General features: G+C 37.3%; 1 protein-coding gene across 8 annotated transcripts in view; it reads left to right on the top strand.

The window, feature by feature from the left end:
- Positions 1–23906, top strand: part of PLCB1 (phospholipase C beta 1) — a 648190-nt gene that overhangs the window by 295126 nt on the left and 329158 nt on the right. The gene's annotated exons all lie outside the window — the stretch shown is intronic.

The following is a 23906-nucleotide window of genomic DNA, read 5'->3' as shown; positions in this document are numbered from 1 at the left end:
TTGGTAAGGCTGACACAGTGGATCCTTGGGCCACTCTGTGTAGACAGGCCTTAGAATACTTGGCATTGTCTTACGCTGTGCGTGTGCGTATGTGCGTGTGTGTGTGTGTGCGCGCGCGCATGTGTGCGCGTGTGCGTGCGCGTGCTATTCAAAGTGTTGAGGAAACTAAAATGACAAAGGGCTTGAGATGTTGCAAAGGAGGCATCCTCCTCATCATATAAGCCAGGGATCAAAGATTCCACAGTCGCATTATTTCCTTACCATGAAGGACTATTCAAACACCAGCATTATACAAAAAGGAGTTTTATTGGTAAGAGGATGGTCTATTCCAGTTTCTCTGAGGTCAAGCACTATTTTAGGTGACTCAGCAGGTTCTAAAGGCATAGATGTTCAGGGCCCACCTCAGACCAAATGGATCACAATCTTTGGGCCTGGATCTCATGAGTAACTTCCAGACATAAGCCTCAGCAGCACCTGTAAGCCTATTAGGCATATAGACTCTGAGGCCCCATCCAGATCTACTGACTAGGAGTCCACAGTTGAAAAAGTTCCCCAAGCATTCCAACGCGCGTTCAATTTCCAGACACACTGCTGAGTGGGAGGCAAACCTGGAAAGTTGCCACAGCAACGTAATTGTAAGGTATTGAACGCCGCCTTTCCTGTCTAATAGTTTGGGCCTCTGCCTGATATTAAGACCCAAATACAGGCAGACAGAATGGTACTTTGAATGAACCTGAGGCATCTAGGATGATGTGAAATAATAGGGAGAAGACAGAAAAAAAGGTACCCAGTTCCCTGTGACTAGTGCTTTACATGAGCAATTCCAGCTCTCTCTAGCTCCTCTTTGTCGTGGTTTTTCCTCAGCTTTTTCCCAAAATTTTCATCACTTGCTTCCAGCTTCAGATCTGTTGAGAAAAACGTTATCTGAAGGAAACAGAATGGATCATTGGCGTTGCATTACCATAGAGACAGCTGTGCATATGTTCCAGCTACTCTGCAGTGATGCATCCTCGTCCCTGGGCTAAAACTCCAGCAAGGGAAGGAAGGATCAAGGGTTTACTGAGGAACCACTTTGTGCCTCACATGGTACTAACGTTGATGGTGACAAATGGAAAGAGTTCGTTGCTCTAAACATTTTGAAGATACACATGTTTAACTCATAAGTTATGTGCAAATAGTGCGTTATTGAGTTCTGGAGTAATGGAAAAGCATAAAGTAAAGGCTGAACAGTGGGGCATAGGTAGTCTGAGCAAAAAAAGAAAAAAAGAAAAAGATTAGATGAGGGAAATGTCAGTTTGAGATGAGGCTTCCCTGAGCCAATGGGACTTGTGCTGAGTGTCTACACAATGGCAGACATCCCATTCAGAGGCAACGCCTGGAGAAAAGGCAGGAAAATTAAACAAATGGTACATGATGGCGAGGGACAAATTATATGAGAACTTGCTCTTACACGTGCAGTGCTATCTTATCACTCCCAGTTTTAATTGCAGCCATAGAATTTTACATATATTGGGGAAATCGTAGCAGTTTTTCTAATTCTTATTAAGGAAGGCAGTTCTAAAGTTAAACATATTTTAAATAGTTATAATTTTCATTATTTTTTTTCCTCAAGGGTCTGGATTATGGTGTTTTCTGGTAATTTTTGCTAACTTCATAATGGAAAGCATAAAGGTTTTATGAAATATTAATTTTGAAAAAAGGAGTTTTCCTCCTAGTAATGATCCAAAAAATACGAAGTATTCATTTGAGCAGGTTCTTTTCATAAATTAACAATGCTCAGAATGGCTTGGATGTTATGTGCCGATAGTTCATGAACTTCATTCTGTTATACTTGTAAAATCTTCACTGTGTGGTTTATTGAGCCAATTTTGCATCTGGCAGTTATGCTTAATTCTTTATTATAAATGCAGTTGGGAATTTCTGTTTTCATTAACTCTTCATTGTGGGAAACGGGTTTTATAACTCCAATCTAAATACATATTCTCTATTTGGGGGTAATAATGCTAATGTGTTAATAAGAAGTGCATGTATTTAAAATTGTACAGAATGGTATGCCCATGAAATTCACATATTTGTTTAATATCTTTACTTTTATTATCAACTTGTTCATTTTGCCTTCTCTGCTTTAGAATGCTAATTGGAACAAATTACATTAACATATAAGCTGTAGGCCACCAAACTGTCCATTTGTATGTAGATATTTTTATTTTGACTGTGGATCAAGGCTGTGTATTTTCAACAAGAAGATAGTACTGGAACGTATTTCAGAAGATAAGAGTATTTCTAAGGCTCACACGAGCTTGTAAAACACTGGCTTCCATGAAGTAATTTCCACGTTGTATCAGCTTGGAGATTGTAGCATCTGTGGCTACTAACTGACACTGGAACGTTGCAGGAGGACAGTGGTCCTGTGCTGTATCTCTGCCTCCAAGGACGGAAGGCGTTGTAGAATCCACAGATCTCACTTGGCTGCAGACTCGTATGTGTACAGCGTAGCCCGGGGTTACTCCCTTTCACAGCCGAGCACCCATGTGGACAGTGCCACACACTCACAGTTCTTTTGCTCCCCGTCTTTGCTGTGGTTGAATGTGGGTGGAGTAAACAAGAGCAGAGCCAACCATAGTACAGGTCATGCAGATACCAGTCTGTCCCCACAAAGCACCTCCATGCCATCACGTCTTAGTTCTTGGATTTCTATGTATGGGTGTCCCCTGAGCTGAGCTCTAGCGTATGATGCTGTTGGGGAAATAACTACAGACTCGTTTCCAGAAGTTTCCTGAGTAGTAGCCAGTAGCCAAGAAATAGAGGAGACACCAGCTAGTCCAGCAGGCTTCGCCATCTCTGGGGTTCCAGATACTGGTTCAAGGTAGTTCAGAGATACAGGGGGCAGCGTTAGGGTCAAGGGCTACCGAAAGATTCCACAAGCATGACTTGGTGCCTGAGTGGGTGGCGAGCCAGGGCCCTTGTCCACTGCCCAAGCTGGGCAGAAGGTAAAATGAAGCTCATTTTCAACAGTACAAAATGAACAAGAAAACACCAACACACGTTTGGTTGACAGTTGGTAGTTCAAGGAATGCAAAATGGCGATAAGGAACAAACTTGAAACAGGAGGGAAGGGCTAGTCCTGAAGCAGGAGGTGGTGGGGTGGGGAGAAGCTATTCCAAAGGAGGTCACGGAGAGAGGGATGTTTATCCTGAGTGGGTGCTCTGGGTTCTGCCTGCAGTTTGTAGGTCGTTTTGGTGCGGACAGCCTTTGGGGGTGGCCTGTGTCACAAATGGGGAGGTGAAGGCTCCATATCTATGGATAGCTGTCAAAGAAGGATGATTTCTTATCAAGTCCTCCCAATTCTAACCAGATGATAGTCCCGGGAATCTGACAGTGGCCGGATTGAGGGATGCTGCTGAGGACGAGGGCAGTGCACACCCTGAGAACCACGATCGGGACTGAGGGTTGAAGTTGGCTTTAAAAAGTAAAATAGGAGACTTATCAAACTGTCTCTGCAGTGTGGGGACTGAGAGTTTACTGCTGCATATAGAAAAATTTTAAATGCATTTTTTTTTTTGAAAAATTGAATTGTAGTGTATTAAGTTTTTATACAATGTTATCACCAGGCAGACCACAAAATCTCCTCAGATCTTACTTTCAGAGTCTTGAGGTGTCTTCTGATATAATTGCTAACAAATTACTAGTGAAATTGTCCTAACTTGAAAACACTAATTATTTCTGAATTTTTGGATGACTTCCGATACATATATTTTATTTTGAAAGTATTGTTTTTTCTCTAAAAATACTAACCCTTAATATCCGTTTTATCTTTTATTTATAGACGATTACTGTGTGCTATTTGTCCTGTGTTTGTAAGATAGGGCTTTAGGAAGCCCAGTTGCTAGTAGTGAGGGTTGCATTTACTTTGACCAAACACAGTGCTTGCTAAATAGTTCATATTTGTTCTTTCTTGGCTGTACATTTAATTTAGTTAATTCTTGTTCATTTTCTCAAAACTAATCATAGACTAGCTTATGAGTAAGAGTCCTTAATTGTCATTTTGGAGGGACTATTTTTATAAGCTATTCGTTTTTCCCACTAGATTGTGTGTGCCTTCTTTATCCTTCTGTCCCTTGCTTTAATGATACCACACTGAACGTTATATAGTAAGCACTAAACAAGTGAGTAATCTGAATTGATTCTTTGATCTGAAGTTCACAGATCATAAAAGCAACTAAAAGCCAGTGCTTTCCCTGAATAATTATTTTTACTTATTTGTTTTATTAATAGACTTTATTTTTTAGAGCAGTTACAGGTTCACAGCAGAATTGAGTAGAAAATACAGAGTTTGCACATAGCCCTCCCCATCTACACGTGTATACGCCCCTACCCTCAACATCCCTCCTCAGCGTGGCATATTTGGCACAATCGATGAACCAACATGGACACATTATTATCAAACAGAGTCCATAGTTTACATTAGGGTTCACTCTTGATGTTGTACATTCTATGGGTTTTGACAAATGGGTAATGACATGTAGCCACCACTGTAGTATCATACAGAATAATTTCATTGCCCTAAAAATCCCTTATGCTCCATCTACTGAATAATTATTTTTTAAATTTTTTAACCAAGTTGGAATTGGTATCTACTTAAATATCCCTCTCTTATGAAACAGAAAAAATTAAATATCAGGAAAATGTTCAGGCTTAGAATTGAAAAGGAAAATCTTAATTGTGATGTGAATCATCATGAGCATCCATAGCTAAGAGATGATTTAAGTATGTCATTTATTCATAGTTTAATAAAATTTGTGTTTTTCTACAGCTCAGTATCTTTTGTGCTTGAAGGAAATGATTTTAAGACTGTGATTTTGTAAGCCCAGGAAGAAATGTGTGTCTTTGTCCAGTTTCACAAAGCAGCATACCCGTTAACCTACAGCAGTGAACAAAAAGGCTATTTCTCAAAAAAATATGTATTTGTATCACATCCTACAATACCCTCCTCATTGAAAGTAATAAGAGCAATATTTTCAAACTTATTTAGCTCTCTAGCCAACCCCATATAGTCTCGATTGTAGGAAAATACGTTCCAATTTTGAAAATGCTGCTGACGGTTCTCATTTTCACTCAGAAAAATAAAAAGCAATTTAATTACAAAGGACTCGATTTTATATATTGGAAAATATATATATATATATATAAATGTGAATGCTTGCCAAGTGGGACTGTGTGTAATAAAGTGGGTTTTAAAAACATGCTCAAAACATAATCAGAAAGTCACGGAGTGGGAGACTGTTATTAATGGCAAAGGGGTATGTGGCCAAGGTAAGCAGACCAGGCAGTTCTGCTTTCTTTTTTGCTTCTTTTTCTAAAGGTCTTCTGCTGAATTGAGTGGAGTTATTTGGGGGCGAGGAAATGGGAGTGGAAAACTACGTAGAAGGAATTTCATCTCCACTTAATCTGGAACCTACAGCCTCACCCTGTTCATCTGTGGAATCAATCAGAAAGGAGACAGGTTAATTCAAAGCCTAAGTGGGTTAACCAGGCTGGTTTTATTTGACAGCACAGTTCTCTTTTTCTATTTAATAAACATTCAACTCAAGAAAATAAAAACATGTTTGTTCTCTTTCCAATTCTATCATAAGCATCTTGAGACCCAAGTTCTCTATTTTGTCCTCCTGACCAACAGTTGATACAGTATTCCATCCATAAACGTCCCTCCAGAAGTGTTTTCTGCTGAGATTACTAAATTTACTCTTCTGAAACGTGTAACCCTTGGCATTTAACTAGCCTGGTACCCCAGTCTCTTCAACCATACAGTGAAGGCAATAATTCGCCCTGCAGTTAGCCTTGTGGGTAATGGTGCCCAGCGGGGCTTCTCAGCTGTTGGATGCTCCATCTCAGCATACAGTCTCCTGATTATTCTTCTCTGTCCTTTCTCAGTTTCATCTTTCATACTCGATACTGTGGCACTCACATGTACATATATTTTTATACTTTTATTAATCACTTGCTAACATACCAGCTTAAATTATTTCACCAAATTGTTCAAGTTAACGTTCGTGATATGAAGCTGATCTTCAAAAGTCAATATCTGGGACACATTTTTTTTACACTGATTTATTATTCAAGAATATCCTCCTAAATGCCTGCCAGGTGGCTCACCTGATCAGCCCTTCTCTGCCTCACATCATAAGTGCTTGAACAAGCAGTTCTTCTTTGGGGGTCTTTCTAATTAAAAATATTGAGTCAATACCTTAAATTTATAACCAACTTCAGAACATTTGATTTGAGTTAGGTTAGAACAGTACTGTCCAATAGAAATACAATGCCAACCACATAGGCACTTTAAAATTTTCTGGGTAAACAATGTTGCGTAGAATGTGCCGTCACTTCAAATGAAGAGTAGTAGCTTACTGAAACCAAGTAATTTTTTTGACTGTCTTGCTTCATTATATAAAAGATCAAAGACAACGGAGACAAATTATGCTCAATAAAACAATGGTATAGTAAGAATTGGTAGTCACAAAGTCAGAATAAATTAGGAAACCAAGAGCAAGGAAAACAGACCCAAATGCACAGACCTAACAGCCAAGCTGGCTTGCGTCTTAGGGCCTTTGCACAAGCTCTTCCCTATTCTTGGACTAGTCACTTTCCCAGATCTTTTGATAGCATCTTCTTTCTTGTCCTGTGTGTCTCTTTTGAGATGTCACTTTCTCAGAGATGTTCTCACTGACCACGTTGCCATAACAAGCCTTCCAGTCACCTATGTCACCTCCCTTTGTTTTGTATTCTTCAGAACATTGATCAAAATCAAGTAATTTCTTGTTTGCTTATGCATTTATGTTTTGTTGCCTTTCTTCCCCAATTCAGACACCAGCTCCAGCAGAGCAAGGGTCTTGGTGAACTTGCTCACCACTATTTTCCCTAATCATGCCCCTCTAATATGTCCCCCAATTATGCCCAGTACAAGAGGACTCTTTATAAATAATTTTAAGTGAATGAATGTTCTTATAAAGTTGTTATGTGGCCCTGAGCTTTCTGGCAGTCAAAATGAAGACAGGAGGATGCTTACCAGTGCTTGTATCCCATGGGACCCCTTTTGGTGGGTACTGACTGATGCAGTGAGCAAGGCCCCGTATATTCCAATTGCAAACTTGGGAACTGAAGCCCTCCAGCTGTTTCTTAAGATTTCTTCAATTAAAAAAAAAAAAAAGAAGAAGAAGAATGTGAAAGGTATAATTGTCAAATAGAACTCTGTGGAGGAGACAGACTTACATGATCCACATCTGGAACTTTCTGTGAGGCTGGATTCATCGGAACGTAGAACATATATTAAAGGAGTCGGTAATAGCATATGTCTCAGTCAGCCTTCTGCAAGCCTCATTTCTCTCCCCTGGAATTTCGACAGGAGCTAGAGAACAAAGAAACGAATAACAAAGCAGAAACAAGCTAGTTTATAAAGTGTTTAATTTTTTAAAAGTTTCCTTGTGTTCTTGTACTCATGATTAATTTTAACTCCTCAAATAAATTGTAAGCTGCTTAAGGACAGAAACTATGGCATACTTAAATATTTCTTCTCGTTCCTAGGACGTAAGATGGCCCCTGTAAATGACAGGCGTTCACTAAGAGTCAAGGTTGGGTGATGCTAATCGTATTATATGGATTGATTAGTCACGTAGAAATCCATTAGGTGCTCAACAAATTTTATTATCCAGACCCTTTCAAGGCAAGTTCTGAGGAGCAACATTAGCTAGAGTGGGGGCACAGAAGTTCAGAGCCAGAGGGCCTCTGCCAACTTGAACTTGGATCTGAATGAGCACAACTAACTAGTGGCAGAGCCTTATTCCACTATCCCAGTAAGCATATTTAAAAAGTCAAGAGTTTATGTGAGCAAAAATCAGTTTGAATTGGCTGCACCGAACGGGAAGTGGTTAGGAGTGCTCACCTAACAGGAGCTGGGGAAAGACTTTTACAGAGAAAATGTGGAAGGAAAGCCAAGAAATTATTTGATTGCCTGTGGCATAAGCAATTGTCTTATTTGGGAAAGTCTAATTGGCTGTTTGTGATGGCTTCTCCTTAGGCTTCAATTTCTTAACCTTGAGGAATTACAAGCTTAGGGTTTTGGTTTACTGCTAAGGCATTAAGGTCACCTCAATCTAATGGCCTTCTTGTTTAATTAATTTAATACCAGTGATTCTTCAAAGGTAGTGTGCATCTCGATTACACAGGGAAAGCATTCAAAATGTAGTTTGGTGTAGCCGTCATGGAAAACAGTATGGAGATTCCTCAAAGGACTGAAAAATAGACTTACCATATGATCCAGCAATCTCACTCCTGGGCGTATATCTAGGGGGAACCTTAATTCAAAAAGGTACATGCATCCCAGTGTTCATAGCGGCACTATTTACAATAGCTAAGACATGGAAACAACCCAAACGTCCATCGACAGATAACTGGATATAGAAGCTGTGGTATATTTATACAATGGAATAGTACTCAGCCATAAAAAAGAATAAAATAATGCCATTTGCAGCAACATGAATGGACCTGGAGATTGTCATTATAAATTAAGTAAGCCAGAAAGAGAAAGAAAAAATACCATATGATATCACTCATATGTGAAATCTAAAAAAAAGACAAATGAACTTATTTATAAAACAGAAACAGACTCCCAGACATAGAAAACAAACTTATGGTTACCAGTGGGGGAAGGGATGAGAATGGATAAATTGGGAGTTAGAGATTCACAGATACTAACTAATACTATATATAAAATAGATAAAAGCAAGTTTATGCTGTATAGCACAGGGAACTATATTCAATATCTTGTAGTAACTTATGGTGAAAAAGAATATGAAAATGAATATACGTGTGTCCATGTATGACTAAAACATTATGCTATACACCAGAAATTGACACAATGTTGTAAACTGACTATACTTCAGTAAAATATATATACAAAAAAATAATGTGGGTGTCTGAACTCTACTCCAGACTCACAGATTTAGGATCCACAGAGGTGTTCTTTAAGCCCTCTCCAGCCCTTGGAGCAATACACTGAGATTCAGGGCGAGGATATGAGGTACCTGAGGGAAGTAGAGAAATCAAGACAGAGGGATCCCAGTATCTACTGGACATAAAAAATGACTCCAAAACTTAACGGCTTAAAACCACCATTTGACCATTGTTACTGCCATGACCATGGACAGAGCACTGTGGAGAAGACTCGTCTCAGCTCCACAGTATCTGTTCCATACTGAACCAGAGATTAGAAAGAGCTGGGAGTGGTTTAGCATCTCTCTGCTTTCCTGGAGTCTCAGACCTCTTTAGGGGTCCCTCCCGTGATCTTCCCTCCCAGCAGGGTGACCTCACAGCCACATGGCTACTTCCTGTCACTTGGGGTGTTCTGAGAGACTGAAGAGGAAGCTATCAATCTCCTGAAGCCTGTTCTCAGAAACTCACACGGCATCACGTCCACTGCATTCTATTGGTCCAAGCAGAGCCCACCGAGTCCTGGGGAGAGACAGAAGCTCCTCTTCTCCTTGAGAGGTGTGCTAAAGATTTCATGACCTTCAATCTACCACAAATATCTTAAACCGGTTCAACCTTGGGAAACCTTGGTCTGACTTCACAATTTTAGTAGTGCATTTTTTTCCAGCTCATCGAATTAAGACCAAGAGTTAAAAAGTTTTCTAACAATACCAAGAATTGATTTTATGCCTTAAACCCTAAAACAGGTGGAATGGTTTGAAATACTTTTTAAATTAGTCTTAGAAAAGTTTGTTAAAAATGTTTATAACTAGATTTGATATGGGATTGGCAAGATAATTAGTCCTGTATTAATTTATTATAGATTAATTTTATTTCAATTTGAAATAAGGAAAGGAAAGTTTAAATTTTAGATAAAAAGTTTCACTGATGTGTTAGGTAATGGAAATTGTGTTATAGTAGCTATTTTAGGAGTTTTTTCATTGTTGTTGTTAAAGCCAAAACATGTTACATTGTTATGAGGAAAGAAAATATAGAAATTAAACTTTACTGAATTGAATGCATATGTCAATGCATTCAGTGTTTATGTTTTAACTATCAAGTGGAAAAATAATCTGGGAGGAGTTAGAAAATTTAATTTCAGTGTAGGCATAAAAATCCTTGGAGAATTTTATACTGAAAATAAAATTCCTTATCGCATTTCCAGGCCAATGAAAATGGCATTGTTGCTGGCGTTTGTTTTCTGTCCTACCCAGTTCCCTAACTGTACCTTAAACTTGGAGTCTGAGTTTTAATAATCACCTATTGTCTTAAGATAGTAGGGGTGTTTCCCCTGTACCATTGATTTTAGCTAACTGAAAATTAGTCCACTTTCTCACATTTTAGTCTCTTATCAGATTAGTCATCTATAATGGGAGCTTTTTGTTTATATTTCAGGTCTTTCATTAAGAACATAATTTAGAGCTCTCTCAGATTCCCAATTAAGTGCCTGACTCACCACTTTTATACCTCTCCTGTCTTTAACTTTAGGTGACTTGTACGGTGTATTGGTGCTTTGTTGTATGTTGAAAAGTGATGGTTTTGTCGCTGGCAGAGGCTCACTATGTGGTTTTGAGATTAAAAACCAGATAAGAGGCACTGAAGTGGATTATTTATATGGATAAAACCAGCACAATCATTAGTTTCCACTAGAAATGCAGTTAGTTGTAGACTTTTAGAAGAAGTTTTTGTGTCCTGTTGTTTATTTCTTAAAAGTGGCTACATGCTATTTCCAAATGTTTAGTATTTCAAAATAAACGTTGTGCTACTTGGTAATGCAGGTGGCTTTTTAAATGAGGACACATGAGTTGGATTTAAAAAGAGTCAATGTGAACCAACTCACTATGGAACAGATGCCAAATACAGTAAGGTCTAGATTGTTGAAGCTCAAATTATTGCTATTACCTGTAACCAATCCATCTTCTGTAACTGGCTTCCCTATTTCACCCAAAACCTCTGACATCATTTACTTCTCCTTCAGTTACTTGGTAATAAGCAAGTACACTAATTTATTATTCACTGTTATGCTGTTATGACATGAATGAAACATGTTCTTGATGGATGAACAGTTCTTCAGATGGTAACAGACTGGGATCACGTCTAATTTGCTGATCAAATCCTGTACCATGAGCACTTAATAGACAATCCAATTATGTTTATTAAAGTCCTTTCAAAGACCTTCTTTCTGAAATACTAAAGGAACTACAGGCTTTTAGTCCTGAACTTTGTCAATAGTGGCATTTTATCAAAATTGTAGAATAGATAAACAAGATTATACTGTATAGCACAGGGAAATATACACAAGATCTTATGGTAGCTCACAGAGAAAAAAAATGTGACAATGAATATATATATGTTCATGTATAACTGAAAAATTGTACTCTACACTGGATGATCATAAATCAATAAAAAACGTTAAAAAAAATAAAGTTACACTTAAAAAAAATAGTGGCATTTTGGAAGGATCCTTCTTTCGATGAATAATAAAAGTGAAACGTCCCTTCTCCATAGGAATGAATAAAAGAGAAGTAGCTTGGTGATGTCTCTATATCCACTACTTTTGAGTTTCTGAATGATTTTCTAGGAACACGGAAATCTGTGATGAAATTAAATAATACATTCTGACCGGCTTTGAACAAATCACTGCAACATAAACTCCATAAAAGCACGATTTTTGTTTTCTTTTCACTATGGTATCTCCAGAACCCAAGCCAATACCTGGCACATAATAAGCCGTTGGGTGAATGAATGAAACCCAATGCTATCATGCGCTCTAATTATAGAATGTAGTCGTCACATGATGAAGCATGTTCAGTTGATCAAGCTGTCCTTGTCCACTAATTAAAAAAAATTTTAAATTTATTTAGGACAGAGAAAGCAGAAAAAAGGCAAACTTCAACCAACTGAGTATCTCAGATATCTGTGGTTCTAAACCGTTCAGATCTATACATTTGTCAAATGCCACAGTTACTTTCCTAATTTAGACTTTCGAGTTGGAAAAAAATTTTTGAGATTCAGAAGGATAACATAGCCATATTAAATGCATTTTTCATGGTTTTTTTTTCTCTCAACTGCTTTTATTCCAAAATCTCCTTAAGTGTTGCTGACACTCCTGCATGTATGTGAGAGAGAAACGGTATTTGTTTTTTTTTTTTTTAACATTCTCTATCAAAGTGCCTTCTAAGCACCTTTGTAATCCTGATGTGAACAGTTGCAATATATCATTGCATCCTAATCAAGACTGGATGCGTGGGACTTAGGATTTGCTGGTTCATAATGTCCTAGCCCTTTAAATGCCACAAGGAAAGGAATCGTGTTGCATATGCAGCGATATATGATCTTGACAGAAATGTGACTGTTTCCACTGCTTTATGTTCATAAATTCATCCTAACATTCCTCTTTTTTCCATGTTGTGTACTGAGCCATGTGACTGTGTGCACATGGATATGTGTCCGTGTGTGTGAGTTCAAAGTCTTATCAGTTACAAGGTAGAAGATGGAGTCCCTGCTATTCTCGGGTTATTTTTTCTTCACTTATATAGTTTTTCACATTTAAGTAAGAATATTTAAGCAAGAGAAGTTGGAGATGTTTTGTAAAATATCCTGAAGTTTGCAAAATAGGTCGTGCACGGCTCCCCCCTTGCCCCCGCCATGGGTGCTGATTTGGCCATAACTTGGTTGGATTTCTGGAAGTGAGGAATGGAGGTTTTCCAAGTAGACCTTTATCAGCGCTTCCGGAAGACACAGAAACGACTCCAGATACTCTCTTCCTGGGCTTCATCCTGGAGATCAGCACCTGCCTTGCAAAAATCGTCTAAGGGGATGACCCAGGTTTAAAAGGATTTGCAAGATCTATTGTGTCCCATGGGATTGGCTGTCCTCTACTTCCCCGGGGGTGACTGGGAGTTTTCAACACAGAAGAGGCACCAGGTCCTTCTTAATTGATTTGAATCCATAAGGAGGGGACAGGTGGACATGTGAAGCTAGAGGTCTGATCTGTTCTTAGGCTCCTCAGAGAACTTCTACAGCAACCCCAGACCTAGATGTTTAGATAAAAGAGGTGCTTTGATGAATTATCTGTTTCACTAGATAGCCCGTTTCAGAAGTTGGCCTGAAGAAGATTTTGTTTTTCAGGATAATCATTTATTTTTTAAGAGTTTTATTAAGATATAACTTATAGACATATTTATTTTTGTAAAAACAGTTGAAGGCTGAATATGAAAGACCTATTCATTGTCTAAAACTTGAAAAATACAAATAAATATAAACTCATAATTCTGAGATTATCAACCTCTTTTTTTTTATGAGATTATCAACCTGTTAAAAATTTGGTCTATTAACACCATTTTTTTCTCTATAAATCTCTCTCTATATATATACACTAAAAGAATTGGGATAATATTTTATATAGATTTTTGTAATTGGAGTTTTCATTGAAAAGATGAAAAATTTAACCTGTCATCATAAATTCTTTAAAAATCTTACATTCATATTTATGATGAAACGATGTTTGACATTTACTTCAAAATAACCAGAGAGGGGGAGTGAGGGCAGTGAAGGAGGTATAGGTAAAACAAGCTAGCATTTAGTTGATATTTGTTAAGGTTGAGTGGTGGAAACCAACTGGATCTTTATGTCCTTCTTTTGTGTACTTTAATATGTTTGATATTTCCTATAATAAAACAATGTAAAGCCTTGTTTTGAGATGTTTATTGGACATTTAGATTGTTGATAGTTCCCTACTGTTGTGCACAACACTGTGGTAAACAGGAAGGTGAGGGTTTTTAAACAGCAAAAAGGGATATGGCTGGTGCCGCCAGCAGCCATATCCCTTTCACTAAGCTAATGCACCTAGCTCTCAGCTAGATCCACCCGGGTCACTTAAAACTTAATTGTTCTGTAAGTAACAAATGGGCATTTTTAGAGTTTTTCTGTCTTATCATAACATAGTATTGACATTTATTGAACTGCATTTGGCAAACTATACTTTTGCCATTCAACATAGTAAAATTCCATATAGAGGAATTCAATGCAGCTATATAAATTTCCTAGATTTAATGACTCTGTTCTGGACAGTGTTGTCACAGAGATCAACAGTTAATTTGTAGCTTATGTCATGAAAAATAGAACATGACAAAGATTCATAATCCTGTGGAATCTCAGCATGGAGTGTTAAGAAGACAGATGGAGATTAGAAAACATTTTCTTGAATAAATTACCTCACTTTATGTGGTACTGATAAGCAATGTTTACAACATTCGATAATTTGGTCCTCATGTATTTATTGAATACTTTAGAAGTATGTGCACTCTGGGAGGGGCTGGGAACTCAGAGTAGATTAGGGATTCTACTCTCAAGAGGATACCACCATCTATTGTGGGGAGAGGACAGGGTGGTTGAGGGTGAGCTCAGACCTGGAAACAGCTTATAAGCAAACATCTGTGCACCAGACCTGTTTGTATCATGGCAGACACAGGATATGACTTTACCAAGGGAAGGAGCAAAGTCTGAAGGCAACTAACTCAGAGGAACCCTCTGCTGGGAGCTGAATATTACTTTTCTCATTAAGATGAACATTACATAACTAAAACATTTCAGCTGAATGACCTAGAGAGATAAACAGTCATGAGAAGTGAAAAAGGTCTTCCTATCTTTATGTAACTGCGCGTTTTGGAAAAATCATAACTTGGCTGCTTACCTTTTCTTTTTCCCCACTTCCTCCACTAAATTCTTGGAGTCCAAAGGGTATCTGTGATTTAGTAGATTTTTTCAAAATGTTTATTTTGTAGCAAGTTATGGCTTGGGTCAGGGAGGTGATGAAAATCATAGCTACCTCCAGAAATCAGGTGAGTTCGAGCCCAGGATTGGCAGGGTTCAGGTGACCTAAGGTTGGCCAGAGTATGGATGCAATGCAGCTAATAGCTAATCATAGTTCCAGGAGAGCTCTAAAAAGCTCTCACATTGGGGAAGTGCTGGTTTGAAATAATTTTTTAGGGTGATCATGTTCACCTTGGAGACTTCCACATCTGAATCTAAAGGGGAGCTCTTTCTTCTCTGCAGATTTGGGGTTCTCTAGAATGTTCTGGGGCCCCTGTGGTTCCACTGGGATAGATCCTTGGCTTATTTGATCAAAAGTCTTTTTTCCTTGCTGGCATCCGTGGGCTCACGTACTGTGATCCATGTAGAACACTATATAAAATGTCTTGAACCAGGCAAGAGAGGACTCGAGTACTGTTGTGTGTTGTATTATCGTCAAACTATTTGCTACCCCTTCCCATCTGTCCTTTCCTATCAAGCTCCTCCTTCTAAAGGATTATCCTTCATGTCCCATTGTTGTAAGAACAGAACATATGTCTTGCTTTGAGCACTGATACGTAAGAGAAGCAATATAATCCGTTTCCTAGCAAAAGTTTTAAGAGACGTTAGGTGGTTCAGCCATGCAATCTCTTGAGTCATTCAGCCAGAGTCTGGAGTTTTAGAGTCATTTTGCCAATTTCTACAAAGAATTTGGATTTTGATTGGGACTGTATTGAATATATAGTAAATATACAGAAAATTTACAGTTTAAAAAATACTGAGTTATTGGACCCATGAACATGGTATAGCTTTCCATTTATTCAGTTCTTTAATTTCTTTCAGTGATGCTTTGTAGTTCTCAGTAAATAAGATTTTTGCATCTTTTTTCAGATTTATCACTTTCACATTATTGCTTTTTTCATTTCAACTTTCAGTTATTTGTTATCAATATATAGAAATAAAATTTATATAATAAAATCAATTTATGTATATTGATACTGAATGCTGCAATTGTGCTAAACTTGTGTACTTGTTATAATAGATTTTTATAGATTCTACTGAATTTGCTACAATCACACGGTTCTTCCTTTCTAATCTAATTTTCTTAACTTATTACGTTGGCTGGTACTTCCAGGGCAATGCTGAACAGTGGTGGCAAGAATGGATACACTTGTCCCTGACCTTAAACAGAAAGTGTTTATATTTTCACAGTTAAATATGATGTGATGTGTAGGCTTTTCATAGATACCCTTTATCTAATTAGGAAAATTCACATTTTGTTGAGAAATTTTATCAAGAATGTGTGTTGGATTTTGTCGAATGTTTTATCTTTATCCATTGATATGAGCCTATGATTTTTCTTTTTAGTTTGTTATTATGGTGAATTACATGTGATTCATTTTCAAAAGATAAGACCACATTTGCATTCCTGGGACAAAACCCTCATTTGATCATTCAGTGTTATTTTTTTATATATATTATTGCATTCAGTTTGTTAAAATTTGGTTTCCACATTGGCATCTATATTGATGAAGGATATTGATCTATGGTTTTCTTTTCTCATAATTTTGTCTGATTGAGGTAAAGCTGGCTTCAGGAAATGATTTGGGGCATTCAGTTTTCTCTTAATTTTCTGTAAGAGTTTGTAAATAATTGGTATTATTTCTTTCTTGAATGTTTGGTAAAATTCACCAGTAAAGCCATCTGGGTTTGGAGTGTCCTTTGTGAGAAGATTTTTTATTTCACATATTGTAATTTTTATTTCTAGAAGTTTGATTGGGTCTTTTTATAACCTCCATGTCTCTTCTTAACATTTTGTACATATGCAATATAGTCCTGAAAACTATTTCAATGTCCTTGTATGCTAATGCTAACGTCTGTATCAGTTTCAATTTTACTTGATTTTTTTTTCATTATATATTGTATTTTCCTACTTATTTGAAAATCTGGTAATTTTTGATTGGATACCAGACACTGTGAATTTTACATTGTTGGGTCCTGGACATTTTTTCTATTTCAGTGGCTTTGGCTTTGTTCTGGACACAATCAATTTACTAAAAAACTGTTTAGTTCCTGTGGGTCTTGCATTTGATATTTTTTTAGATCACAGCAGTGTTCAGCCTACTATTAACTGTTTCTTATTACTGGGGCAAAACCAGTGTTTTGTCTCTCTATAGGTCCTTCTTTCTGCAGCCCTCTCTTCTCCAGTATGCTTGACTTAGTATACCTAGAATCTCAGCTCTACCTCAACTCAATGAATCCCAGGAACTGCCTGGGTTCCTTCTCCCCACAACACAGATGGCCAACTCTCTCTAGACAATAGCTGGGTTATACACAGGACTCAACTGATCTGTTTACTGTCACCCAGAGGTCACTGTTCTTCGTCATTTGATGTCCTGTGTCTTAGAAATAGTAGATTCGTATATTTTGATTGTTGTTGTTGTTTCGAAGGGAGGATAATTCTGATCCTGTTGCTCCATTTTGACTAGAAGTGTAAATAACTATATTGATTTAGAAATCAGTACATGTTCTTGGTTCAAAGTGCAGTGGCCTAAAAAAGTTGTCTCCAAATTGTATTATTTATTCTGGCCACATCATTTGCTAGCAAACTTGCCCATTTGTAATGAATAGTTGAGAAAGCAAACCAGTTTTTTCCAACCAGCACCTCTCTATTTTTTTTTTTTTGCCTTTTTTAAATTGTTGCCCACTTCCTGTTGACTTACGTAGAGTTCCATTATTTAGGATTCTGAAAATAGCTCTTGTCATATAAAGAACGCATTTGACTTGCATGCGTGAGTCACTCACTTTTATGTAGTTTGAATAGTAAACGGCATCTTCCAAATGGAATATTGATGTTATTGACGTCTTGTTTAAATAGATCTTTTGTAAGTTTGCATCTCAGAAAGTTTTGTGGAAATGTTTGGTGTAATTTAAGTGTCCTTTCCCTTCTTTCCTTTTAAAAAATAACATGGCATAATGCTAAATAATTTAAGCAGGAAATGTTTGTTATTGTTGTTGTTTTTGAGGCAGACTTCCTCCTGTACCTATGTTAGGGAATAATTTTAGTGGCATATAGTTTCAGTGTGATAAAACGGGGGAAAATGATGCATTTCCTCTGTGCTCAAATTATAGTGTAGACACAAGTCAGGAACTAAGAATATCTACCTTGGATACGTAAGAAGATTAAACGTAAGCACAAATCTTCCCAGAGGTAGACTTTTCACGTAATGACTAGTCTTAAATTTGGAAATTTGTTTTCCTGCCCCACTTGCTATAATGCAAAGATATTTTGTATATGTTCATTTTTTCTGTTTATTTTTTGAATTGTTTTTAATTACATAAGTGATGAGTAATAATAGCATTCCCATTGTAAAGAAGTCAAAACGACTCAAATAAAATGAAATTCTTCTGGTGTCTTCTTATCTCCAGTTCTTTCTTTTCCAGGAAATAATCATTGAAATGAGTTTGAGGTGAATAATTCCAACGGTGGTCCCCAAGTCCCCTCCTGCACCCGTACCTGCCACACTGGAGGTTTGAAAACTCATGGGCAGCCCTCTTCTTTTGTGAATGTTTCCCCCTGCACTGTGATTTTCTGTCTCAATCAGTCCTGTGTGTCACCCATCTTTCATTGATCTTTCAAATTCTGGTCATCACGGGCACTGCTTCTTGTTCTACCATTTGGATGAGAAAGTAGTGAAAAAATGGATACTAACTTAAAAAAAATTATTCCACCAACAATTTCTGCATTTAGAACAAAAGTAAATATACCAGTGGTTAAATGTTCTTGTCTACATCATACAATGGATTTAATATTTATCTAATTCCAAGCCCGTGATTATACATCATGAGATTTTTAACTAATGGTTTGATGTTACGGCAGGTTCCAGATGTGTTACTGTTTAGGGTCAATGAAGGGCTCTGGTTTATTTTGGGTCTCTGGAAAAGTTATTAAATCTCTGTACGATGTTCAGGACCTAGCAAATGGGAAAATTTTGATAGTTCCTTTCTCATAAAGTTTTCCTAGTGCTGCATGTTTCAGCACATGGAAAGGTGAACCTCAAATAGCCCTTCCCTTGGTCTTCCACTTTAGAAGGTTCTGAAAAGGAATTAATAATAATGTCTTGAGCATTTGATAAACCGGAAGACTGTAAGAAAACAGTTTGGTATATTGTTTCTCTACTGCTTCTTCAATGTTTCTATTTCCTTTTATCTAGATCTTCCAGTAGCTGTTCAGAGGTATTTTAGGTTGAATTACTATGTCTTTAAGGAATTCTAAGACAATAATGACCAGGAAATTAACTCAAATTACATAAGAATGTATTCTAAACAGGCTAGGTCTTGTATTGTTGTAGTAGGGGGGAATGCCAGGATCCATCACAATATTTTAAAATGAGTGATGTATTTTAAATTCTTTCTTTCTTTCTTTCATCTCAGAAGCTAGCTTGCTCTTAAATGAGAAAACAAAAGCCAGCTGCCAGAATGAACGAAGTACTTTAGGAATTAAAAGAGGAGAGAAAATAGACTTTTCTTAGTTTGTAATTCTGGTTGTTCTTTAAATGTGTCTAAAGGTTCTCCTTGTCAATTGTCATGTAAATTTCTACTTCTTTCCTTATTGCTCAAAGAATTCTGTAATTCTTTTCTGTCTAAAACAATTAAGTCACTTAGTCCTCCCTTCCTTCCTTGTTTCCTTCCTTTCTCTCTCTTTCATTTTTTCTTTCTTTTTTTCTTCCCTCCCTCCCTCTTTCCCTCCCTTCCTTCCCTCTCTCCCTCCCTTCCTTCCTTTCTTTTTCTTTCTTCTCTACCTCCTGTGGTTTACAGACTAGTTCTACTACTAGACACTCTTGGACCCTGGGTAACAATTTAACTGAACAGTCTCTTCATCGGTAAAAATGCACATGTACTTATCTATGTTGCAGGGTGGTTATGATCATGATTGAGCCACAATATGTAAAAAGGTCAAGCATTGTCCTAGTACCTGATACGCAGAAAATTGTATTTTTCGTTTTTCTTTTCTCTTTTTTTAATCCTACTCTAAGATTTTTTTTCTAATCTGAGATTTAGTTCAAAAATCTTATGGAGAAGTGGAGGAGAGATGAATCCATGAGCAGGAGGAGCATAACACTGCCACCAACAATGAATGGATGGCATTGAGCACTTACTGTGGCCGGTTGCTATTTGAAGTCCTTCACTTGGGTAAATTCATTTAATCTCATTACAATCCTATGAAATAAGGGCTATCTTTATGTCTGTTTTGTATTTATAAAAGCAAGCTTATCCTTAGGGTGGATAAGCCAAGATCACACGGCCAGGAACTAATGGAATGAAAATGCAGCATTTTGGCTCCAGACCCTGCTCTATGTGGCTGGAGTTTGGAACAAAACTGATGTCCTTGAAATGTGATCTGGCTCTATCTGATCTGGCCTTACCTGCCTTTCTTACCAGCCATGCCACTGACCTGCAATCGCCTCAAAGTCCAACCTCTTTCCTACCTCAGGGCCTTTGCAAATGCTATTCCATTCCCTCTGCAATTTTTCCTGATCTTCCCAGCTCAGCAAAATGTTACTTCCCCAGAGAGTCTTCTGTGATCACTCTCGTCAGAGTAATAGAGTCCTTGTCCACCAACCACTCTTATGTTTCCATGGTTTGCTTTGTTCAGAATACTTATCACGATAGGATATTATCATCTATATTTCTTGGGTTTTATTCCCCGTCTTCTGTCTGCCCTGAAGGTTGTAGACTGTAACAGAGTACAGACATTGCTTTTTCACTTCCTCCTTTATCTCCAGTGCCTGGTGTTGTCACTGGCACATAATAAATGCTTAGTGTGAATGAATAAATGAGAAGCTTGTGTTTTGTACCAGGGTAAAGATTTGTCCCAGATGTATAGCACTTAAGGAGAATTTACTCTCCAAAATTGTCCTATTCATTCATATGTATCCAAACTTTGCCATGATTAATAACTAGACATTTTCTCAGTCCTCTCTTCCTTGAGGGCCTCTTCAAGAAAAGCTGATGGAGGAGGTCAACAGACTACATCTCCTATCCACTTATAGAAGTAGATTCTCTTCCTGGGGTAATTTCTTGGCACAGAGTTGGCTGAGGCTCATTTCTTAAATGCTATCTTTATTGATGTAACTTGGAAATGGATCAGAGAAAGACTGAGGTAGAGTGGATCCTAAGTTAATGCATGAACCCTACAAAATATAGTCATTTGTGTAGTACTGAAACTTTTATATTCATAGTATACTTTAAAAATTAGCCTCCATGCTCATTTTTATAATAATGCTGAAGGATAGGCAGCAGCTATCTTTTTTTTTTAATTTAAAAAATTGAGGGGGTGGTGATTAGGTTTATTTATTTATTATTAACGGAGGTACTGGGGATTGAACCTAGGACCTTGTGCATGCTAAGCATGCACTCTACCACTGAGCTATAACCTTCCGTAGATAATATCTTTTCCTGGTAAAAGAACTGAGTCAAAGGGACTTGCATAAGTAAAAAGTAGCCTTACAGGGTCTAAATATACTAAGTCTGCACTACCTTGAAGATATTAGGAGCTTGCTTGACATATAGTTGTAAAGGACTATTATGATTACAGGGAATGTTATATATAATATATGTGTGTCTGAGGAATCTGATAAATAATTATACATTAGTTGTGCTAATGAATTTAATTGCTTGGAAATGAAGGGGAAGATCTACGAAATTTTTATTTAGGCTTATGCATTTTATGTAGAAAAAACATTGAAATTTGGAAGCAGATAGCAAATCTGCATCTTCTTTTGTGTATAAATGCTGCCCATATATTAATAGCAAAATGTTTGAAATATTTTAATTTATTAAATGCATTGTCAAATATTTGAAATACCCATATGATATTTGTTACTGAACTTAAAAATGATATATGAGGGTTTAGGTAAACACCATCTGTCTAAAAGTAATTTTAGAAAGTAATTTAGAAGATAATATTTTGAATAAAATTCAGGCAACAATTATTAAATATGTTTTGAGGAGAAAAGTACTGTCCAATTTACCCATCTTATATTTGGCATTTTCTGAAAAACAAGATTTTTTTTTTTTTTTTTTTTTTTTTTTTGGTTTTTGAAGGCCACTCATAGCAGTTACAAGCCAATTAATTATAAAAGGTTTAACCACGGACTCAACCATAGAATGGATTGGTTATGACTGCTGGATTATTGTTTTAGATGATTTTATGTAGACCCAAGCTTTACTTTGACTTACTGATGATGACAGTGATTATCTGTGTGAATGATCAAAGAAAAAAAACAACAACCCCGTAAGATTAATAAGATATTTTTCTTGAATATGTTAGAATAAATAAATAAAGTATGGAAAAATATCTGAACTCCTCATGAATTTTTAAAATCAGTTAATAAATAGTAAACAGGCAAGAAGCTTAACTACAGAAATTGTCTCATTTATTAGGGAGTGTTTCTCTTTAATCACTGCGTTCATTTGCTCGTCTGGCGCATAATATTTTACGCAAGCACTTAAGGTCCACATTTGTCTTTTTATGTGGTAATGACTTTCTACATATTTTTTAAATTCTCGGATACTGTCTTTTAGGAAGATAATAAAGTCCACAACAAAAATCTATTGTTGCAATAAACTAAATGCCAATGGAAATATTTCTTTTATAGGTTATTTTATTTAACCTTCAAAATAATACTGTGAAATCGGTTCACTTATTCACTCCACAAATATTTATTTAGCAGCTGATAAGTATGAACTCTTTCTAAGACCTTGGGACAGATGGTGACATAAGGCTATCAAAGACCTCTGCCCTTGCAGGGATCACGTTCTTTTAGGAGAAGAAACATCCAATAAAGAGGACAGGTACAGTTTGTGGCACGTTACCAAGGACATGACTGCAATAGTGACCAACCCATGGATAGCAGGTGCACTTATACTGTTTTGCAACTACCCCAAGATGTAGTGACTTAAAACAACCCTTTCTTTAGGCTTGCGTTTCAGCTGGTTGCAGCCGGGGCTAGGCTTAGCTGGGTGCTCTGCTGATCCAGGTCAGGCTAAGGTGACCTTGACTGGAGCAACTGATGGGAGTGCTCTCAGCTTCCAGCTCAGTAGGAGTCTGGGCGAGTGTGTCCTCAACTGCGATGCTTTGTGTCTGCTTCCTATGGTATCTCATGTTCTGGGAGCTGAGACCAGAGTCTTCACATGGTGGGGGTGGCAGGGGTCCCAAGCGCTGCAGAGGTCGTTGGAAAAGCTAACGGTCTGGCCTTGGTTTCATTCCACCTGAGTCTACGCCATACACAAATTGATCAGATTATCCACAAATCTTCCTCTATCACTTGTTAAGGTTGAAATCCCAGGAGGAAAATGAAACTTACTCTGCTAATTAAGTGACATTAGTGAGCTTTTCGAATTCCACCCTCATGCCAAGATATATGTCTGTCAAATTTTGAACCAGTATGTGATTTTCATTCAGAGAGAAACTATTTTACTATGACCATCCTAATGAGTAAGTTCCTCCCCGGAACTTACGGGGTATTTCAGGGAAGGGTGAAAAAAATAATAAATCTGAGAAAAAAAACCAAGGATTGCTGTTTTCATAATATTCTCCTGCTTCCTTCTTTTGTACACGTCACAGAGAGAGGCTTTCTCATCTATTCACCTGGCCTGTCAAACACTGATGCAATATTGAAGCAAAACACTGAACAGGAATTCCATCAGGGGATGTCAGGCCACTCCACAATTTTTGTTGTTGTCATAAGGAAGCCAGAAAGATACAGAGACATACCTTGCAGATACTGTGGGTTCGGTCCCAGACCACCCAGTAAAGTGAATATCGAGATAAAGTGAATCGCACAAAGATTCTGGTTTCCCAGTACATCTCCAAGGATGCTTACTTAGAATATACCATAGTCTATTAAGTGTACAGTATCACTATATCTAAAAAACAAGGTACATGCCTTAGTTAAAAAAAAAATACTTTACGGCTAAAATATGCCAACCATCATCAAAGCCTTCAGTGGGTCATAATCTTTTTGCAATGGTAACATCAAAGATCATGGACCACAGATCACCATAATAAATATAATAATAATGAAAAA

This window comes from Camelus ferus, chromosome 19 (genome assembly GCF_009834535.1).
Source record: "Camelus ferus isolate YT-003-E chromosome 19, BCGSAC_Cfer_1.0, whole genome shotgun sequence".
Lineage (NCBI taxonomy): Eukaryota > Metazoa > Chordata > Mammalia > Artiodactyla > Camelidae > Camelus > Camelus ferus.
This window is presented reverse-complemented; position numbering and strand designations above follow the sequence as displayed.